General features: G+C 38.0%; 1 long non-coding RNA gene across 1 annotated transcript; it reads left to right on the top strand.

Moving 5' to 3' along the window:
* The first annotated feature begins 165 nt into the window (after nucleotides 1-165).
* On the top strand, nucleotides 166-1188 carry LOC149268778 (uncharacterized). Its single transcript, XR_016270673.1, has 2 exons — nucleotides 166-470; nucleotides 595-1188. It is a non-coding gene; the product is annotated as an uncharacterized LOC149268778 (long non-coding RNA).
* The last annotated feature ends 6802 nt before the right edge of the window (nucleotides 1189-7990 follow it).

The following is a 7990-nucleotide window of genomic DNA, read 5'->3' as shown; positions in this document are numbered from 1 at the left end:
TATTCAAAATTCTTCATCATTTAACAGCCTGGGAGGGTCCCGACCTTGTCACAGTATGACAATTGTTTGGTTTATAATTTGAAGGTACTAAATAAACCTAGTTTCAAAATTTCATAATAAAATTCCAACGCAAAGAATTTTGGCCACCATTTACATATAGCACCGTCCACTGTGCAGCGTTTCGATATGATTGTACCATTGACTACAGCTTGAATCGTTTAGTTTGCATTGGTCCAATGGACGTTGTTTGCTAGCATTGTGGCGCATTGAAGTTTGCTGGTGAAACGCCCGGTTTGTGCTGCCTTAGTGGTAAGGTGACATTGCCATTAGCGGTCACCATAGCCATTGCGTTCCCTGCTTTATGGCGAAACACTAGAATCACGACATTTTCTAGCGAACACTCAAAAATACAATGCCTGTTTCCAAATGACATAATTTGGGGCGGAAAATATTGGAGACGGATATTTAAGGTAATTTACGTTAAAAATTTTATTTTCTATGACTGCCAAAAAAAAATTTTGAATAATGTAGTTTGTTAGATTTCTGTAAATAGTGTTTGTAAATATAACTATAACTATGGCCTTGAATTTAAAGATTCAAGGCCAGATTTGCCATCGCATTGGATCATTGCAACCTATTGAAGATGCACAGCAAAAATTCTTGCAAATATACTTCATGGGCAATATGGAAGAACAACTTGACCGGCGTCAAGAAATGAACACAGCTATGAAAAGAGCAATTCTCCATGATTTGCATGCTTAGAAATTTAAACCAACCAAAACTGTGCAATGGAACGCGTTTGGTGATAAGAAAACTGATGAGCAATGTGATTCACGCGTTGATACTCAAAGGAAAATTTAAAGATGAGGAAGTTCTTATTCCTAGGATTCCGATGAGCTCAACAGATATGCCCTTTGAATTTAAACGAATTCAATTCCCGCTTCGTCTTGCCTTCGCCATGACGATCAACAAGTCACAGGGCCAATCTTTGACTATTTGTGGCCTCAATCTAGAAAATGCGTGTTTTTCTCATGGTCAATTGTACGTGGCATGCTCACGTGTTGGCAAACGATCCGCATTATTTGTTCTTGCACCCGACCAAAAAACGAAGAATGTCGTTTACAACAAGGTGCTTGAATGAAAATCCGATTAATAAATTTATCAGTGTATCCCAGCCTGAACAACATAGCTTTCAACAATTTTTTACCTAGAAATAATATAGAGGGCAATGCAACGTTTGCCGGGCCAGCTAGTAAGTTTATATAATACATAATATAACATAGTATATTGTATATTTAATACCTCAGTTTAAGGTTAATTTAAATTAATTGTATATTACTTTTCTGCATTGATCTGTTTCGTATTTATCTTACTTTGAATTTGAGAATCCTTTCCTATTATTTATTATATTTCCTGCACATCGCTAGCTGTTGTCAACGCCAAACAGTTGAAATGTATCTCAAAGTTGTTGTTTTTGTTTTCTTCTGTGCGAATATGTCTTTAGTGCATCTCGTGGCTGCTGTCGCTGCTGGACTTCAAAGGAAAACGCAGTACGTGCAATTATTCGCCACGCTGCGCGTTATTAGAACTGAGTCCCTCAGGGACCGACTCGCTGAATCGCTGATGTCCAGGCCGTCATTTGATTGCCATAGCTGCGTACATGCCGGCGATTAACGGCTGATTAGAGCAGGCCAAGACAAGCCGTGGCAGCGATAGGCAGATACTGAGACCCAGATACGGTCAGCGCACGAGCGATAGATTGAAATGTATCTGCTGCATGTGTATCTATTACTTTGCAGCAGTTATGAGTGCGGACTGCCTGTAAATGACTCGCAAGCTGCCAAAGAATTCGTGATGCAGTTGTAAGTCAACGAGAAGACGTGCGCTTTATATTAAACTTAAAAAGCACAGCTCAGCGGCAATTAGATAGCAGCTAATGGAGGGGAAGTCAATGTCACTTTAATAAATGTACTTCTTGAACCGAGAAGAAAGACTCCAATGCTTCGAAACTGCAAAATTCTTAACAATTATCTCCAGTGTCCCAGAAGTTGTTGAGCTAAGCAATAATTTAATAGCTCAAGCTGAGTCTAAAATAAATACTTGCCCAATTAAAAGTCAACGAGGGAATTTCCCATCTGCTTCGAGTATTTCAAGTGCATAAAAACATAATTTATCTAGTTTCCATTGCATTGCCAGCACACAATATCATCAATATCAATGAGCCAATTGCCCAGCACTTCAAATTAGAAATTGAAAATTGAAAGCTGAAAACTGAAAACTGAAAACGGCTGTGATACAAAGCAAATAATTCGCATAAATCAGAAACTCGAAACGTTATCCAAAATGTGGGTCACTGGGCAAGGGGCCCATTTAAATGGAAAAACACACTTCAAAACATTTTCAATGGATGGGGACTGGAAATGTGAAGGGAGGGGGGCAAGGGTGAAGTGCGGGGAACAAGGGCGTGTGGCCCTGTTTGCCACATCAATCGAAAATGTAAGAAGCCCAACGCCGCACAGTAGCCAAAAACATCTAAACAAAAGGGGCAAAAACCTTGCACAATTATCAAAAGAAAAGCAAATACGTTTATATGCATAGCCCCATATATGTATCTATATAAATCCGAACAAAAGTGAGATAAACACACATGAAAGACAATCGTAAAATAGGCACCAATTACAAATTCAATTGAAATGAAAAGCAAATCGAAATGTAATTTTTGTATCTGTGAGATATGTGGATGCAGACGTGCCAGTGTGTCTGGCAGCGTTAATGAAAAATTTCACTTTTGCTCAACTTCAAACAGGCCAAATATAATGTGGTTGTTGCTGTTGTTGTTGTTGTCGGAAAACCACTTGAGCTACTTTTAACAGCAACTGCAAAGGCAGCAGCAGCAGCAACGGCAACGGCAACGGCAACAGCAGCAGCAACAAGACAGCCGACACATACAATAATTATGACGATCAATTTAGATGCAGATTGCATTGCTGCAGCGACTCGGTGCAGTAATTGAGGTGGGGCAGCTCCAAACGCCCACCACACACACAAACAAACAGACACACACACACACACACACATGCACAGATACTAGCTTGTATCTCATAGATACATTTGTATATATCGAGTGCCTCGGACTTGATTGCTGCTGCTGCCGTTGTTGTTGTTGCTGCTGGTCTTATGGCCAGCTGTTGTTTTGAGCATTTTCAATTTCCATTTCGATCTACTGCTGCTTTGTTTGCATACCGAACACCAACTGCAGCACCCGAAAAAAAAGAAACATTGTCATAATAATTATGAGCAGATAAAAAATGAAAATTAAATGCCTCTAGAGAAACGCCTTCGCATTGGCCGTGCTCGGCAATTAGGTAGCCAGCGGCATACACAAAAATGATTCAAATTATTATATACCCTATAATTATAATACGGCTTTTGTACAGTAGCGCGACTGTTCCAAATGCAAATGAAACCAATTTAAATGTGTTAGGCTGAATATTTTACAGAAATAATCTTGAGTTGAGATTCAATTGGCTCAATCAGCTCGTCGCCCTGATCCAGAGTCTACATATATTTTTTATGACGTCTTCTGCGCCAACAGATAAGAGCGAGCCCCATGGTATCTCTCAGTCGGAAACCTTCGCCTTGTATTCGCATGAATTTGTATACTCGGAACTCGGAAACTATTTGAAATGGGCAATAAGGGTATAATGCTTTTTTGAATACGTATGTAGCAGGAGGCGTGGCAGCCCTGATAAAGTATAAATATTCTTCATCAGGGTGATGAACTGACTCTATTTAGCATTGCTTGACAAATACACAACTTTGAGCATTGTTATCATAATTTTTTTATGAAGATTTAAGCTCCAAAAGTAGACCCACACTGCATGAATCCATGCTTGTTTATGTGTGCGTCTGTGGGCGTGTGTTTGGGCGTAAGTAGAAAAGAAGCGAAGAATTACTGAAAAATCAGTTCCTCGAAGGGTTCAGGGGGATATAACGTCGTATTGATGGAAAGGTCGATTTCTATAGGAATACAAACATGGCTTCGGAGACTTTAATAGAGAATTTTGGATAGGTCTGCAGAAACTACATAGAATGACAAAGAAAAAGAGATATGAGCTCTACATACATCTTGTTGATCAGAATAACGAGCAGAGGTACGCCAGATATGATAACTTTACAATTGGAAGCGAGGATACAAATTTCAAATTGATCACCCTTGGTACACATACTGGGAATACTAGAGATTCTATGAGACACCACGAGGGAGAACCATTTACAACATTTGATAAGGATAATGATTACGAATAAGCTACAAGGCACTGGATGCATTTACTGTCAGGAGTTATTCCCTCAAATCTGTGCAGATGATACGCCCCATTCAACCTGAAATATTAGATCGTTCGTGCTACAATTTTAAAAATTAATAATGTTCTGTAAATACCCGGAAGCTCTTGTGATCTGCGCTTTTGAAGATACTCCATAGTTAAATAATGCACTTTCACAATCACAAATATGCTAATATTTGTTAAACTAAATTAAACAAGTAGAAGGTACCAAGAGGGGCAGTCTTTATTATTTATATTTATATTTTGTTCTTTACATCTATACTTTAGTGTCTATATTTCTTTAAGATACATTCCCTTTCAATATCTGACTGCTATAAAAACGGATGGATTACTACAAGTATCCAGTTATAACTAAGCACAATATCACTCATTTATATATGTATATCTATCTAAATTTATAAAACTATATATTTAGATACTTTTCTATAGCTAACTACATGCATATATATTTCTAGCATATCAGCTCAATATGCAATTATTTGCTTTTTGAATTGCTGTTGTGTTTTGTTTTCCACTGACTTTAATTATATGATATGCTAGATATCTACACACACATACACACTCACGCACACGCACACACCAGCACCCCCAGTAGCCGACTACTTCATATCAAGAGGCACAGAAACTCATTAGAAGATGTCGAAAGAGAGAAATGCTTGAAAAATGTAAACAATGCACTTGATTAGTAATGTACGGCAATAGACAGCTGCAATTGGATGATAAGACACGGTTAATTAGCTGCTACATGCTGCCTGCATTGATAAGCAAATGCACACGCTGATGGCATCCATCCTCTTAACATTAACTGTGTTTGTGTGCCATTTTAATTGTAGCTTCAAGACTCGTGCTGCCAGGGGCCGTTCCTTTTGTTGACTGCGAAGTTCTTGTAATTATTGCCATACAGTATTGGCCACCATGCCGTCTCACTGTATGTGTGTGTGTGTGTGTGTGTTTGTGCATTTTAATGTATAAACAATTAAATCCCATTGAATGCATCCGGCCCTGAAAAATGTAAAATGAAACTGAAAACGAAAACGAAAACAAAAACGAGAAATCTTACGCGAGGTGGGGGGAGGTCAGACGAGTCGAACGAACGACCGCCCACCCGTATGGTTGCTGTTGCTGTTGCTGTGATAAGTGTAAACAGAAATGAAGGGAATCTTAACGAAATTAATTTTAAAGTGAAATTCTTAAGACCTGCAGCCGGTGCATATATGAAAATTAATGTCGAAGTCCGTTTCAGTCCACAAAAGCCACAGAAACCTCAAAAATCGACAAGCGGAAGTCAGCTGAGTACTGGAAGCTCTCCACGACGATTCTGCGTTTAAAATTCGGATTTTATATATCAGTATGTATATGTGTATGCATGTATGTATGTGTATGTGTATGTGTATGTTTTTTTCTATCTGACTCTGAAAGCGGAAACTGCAGCTTTGCCAGCCAGCTGGCCACAAGCTGACCCAATACGGCTCATACATTTTTAATTTTTCATTTTCTTTCTAACGTATTTCAAATCAATGCATTTTGGTAAAGATACACGCACCAGAGGCACTGAGACAAAGGCATTGCATTTGGCAGTGGTTACGACCGCAGCACGTAAAAGTACGACAAATACACTGAAACAAATTTGCGGCTGTTAAGGTAGTAGGACAAATTTATTATAAAATTTCAATTTATTACTGATTGTTTATTTGTGCTAAAAATGTGTATTATTTTATTATTTGATTGTTTTTATTATAATTATTTATTTTCTCATTTTTATTAGCTTTTAATTAATTATAATTTTAAATTGATGACTATTTTTCCAAATCTTATATAATTAAAGTATTAGCTATTATTTTCTCTGTAATCTTAAATATTTGATATTTTATAATTTTAATTATAGAGATTTATAAGAAGAATAATTTGTTCCAATACATTTTCATAATTAGCCCAAACGATAACCGATACTTAAACCTCATTTATAATGTCTAAAATGTTTGTTAATAAAATATATATCAAGAACACACTTTATAAATATAAATGTTAATACAATAAAATTTGTCCAGTGTAAATCTCACTCACAACAGATTGTTCAGCATTCAGTAAATGATTTGTTTGTCATGAAATAGATCTCAATTCCCAGTCTAAATTTTTGTTAAGTGTATTTATATTTTCGTCACACCAGGTGGCGCTTTTGGGGCTTCTCTCGTAAAAATTGAGCTATTAAATAATTTCTGTCACACAAATTTGCTTTTATTGTTTATTTCCGTTTGTTTGTGGGTGCCACGCCCCACTCTTAACCGTTGGCTCTCACCTGTTAACAATGCTTGTGGCGTCTTCCCAGCTAATTAACGTCATTATACACAATTTTATATATTTACCTATGATGATGGGCCCATTGCTTGGCACATTTCCATTGCCTCTTCGGCTCACTCCCTCCGTCTCTCCATCTCTCTCTCTCTCTCTCTCTCTCTCTCTCTCTCTGCTTACATTTTCCACATTCGAGTTGACTTTTTGTCACTTTGTGTTTATTTGTTTGTTGGTTTGTGATTCATAGGCCGAGTGCTCCACCCTTTCCTTCTTTGATCTTTGTTGTCTCTGCAATTCCCAGTGCCTTTTGATGTGGAAACAATAAAAGTTTTCAGCATTTGTTCGCAAAATTTGCTCTTTTTCTTGTATTGGTCTTGACTCTCTTCCGCCATTTGTGGTGGCGTCTGCTTCCAGTGAAAGAAAACCCATTAAAACGCAAATCAGAGCCAGCCCTTGTTGTTGTTATTGCTGTTGCTGTTGATATTGCACCAAACAACACGCAACAAGTGTCAAGTTTTTAGCCATGTGAGTTACTTGCGTGGCGGCGGCGGCTTTTCTACCTTTGACTTTGCCTCTATTATACGATGACAATAAAAGCAGAAAAAACAGAAAACCGAATAGTAACAGGAAAACCAAAAAAAAACAGAAAACAAAATATTAGTACCTCTGCCTAGACCAACTGTCTGCCTATGTAATTGACAAGCGGCGTTCATACCATCCATTCGTCTCTCTGTCTGTTTGTTTGTGCGACTTTTTTCTCACCCTAGTTTGATGGCACTGTGCACACACACGTCACACACCTCACACACACACATGCACACACCCAAACCCGGAGTCCAAACCAAAGCAAATTGTTATCACGGCGAGTAAAGCAGTCGTGGAAAAAAGTAGAGACTGTCACAAATCGTTGGCTGCGTAAAAAATGATTTTTAAATATTTATATGTGCAGGCCATGCAATTGGCGTTGCCATATTTGAGTTTATATATAGTTTATATATTGTGCATATGTGTGCGTGTGTATGTATGTAGTTTGTTCCTCATGCTGTGTGCAAATAAAACGCGCAGTTGTGACATATTGACCCATGCAGTCGCAACTCCTCAGCCTCCCTCTCTCTGCTCCTTCCCCATACATTTGGCATATCAATATCAACTGCAAGGCATTTTTTCTCTGCACTCTTCTTAATTTTTGTTGGGTTTTGTTTGAAATCTCCTGGGTTGAGTTTCGCCCGTGCGTCAATAATTGCAACGGTAAACATGGCCATGTGCAGCATGCAATATGCATGCTATGAAAAAATATGAAGCATTAAATGCAAATACAATAATATATTTAAAAGATTTTCCATACTGCCCTC

Source organism: Drosophila arizonae, chromosome 5 (genome assembly GCF_054131065.1).
Source record: "Drosophila arizonae isolate 15081-1271.41 chromosome 5, UAZ_ARI_1.0, whole genome shotgun sequence".
Taxonomy (NCBI): domain Eukaryota; kingdom Metazoa; phylum Arthropoda; class Insecta; order Diptera; family Drosophilidae; genus Drosophila; species Drosophila arizonae.
The sequence above is the reverse complement of the archived record's forward strand: the minus strand, read 5'-3'. Positions and strand labels throughout refer to the sequence as shown.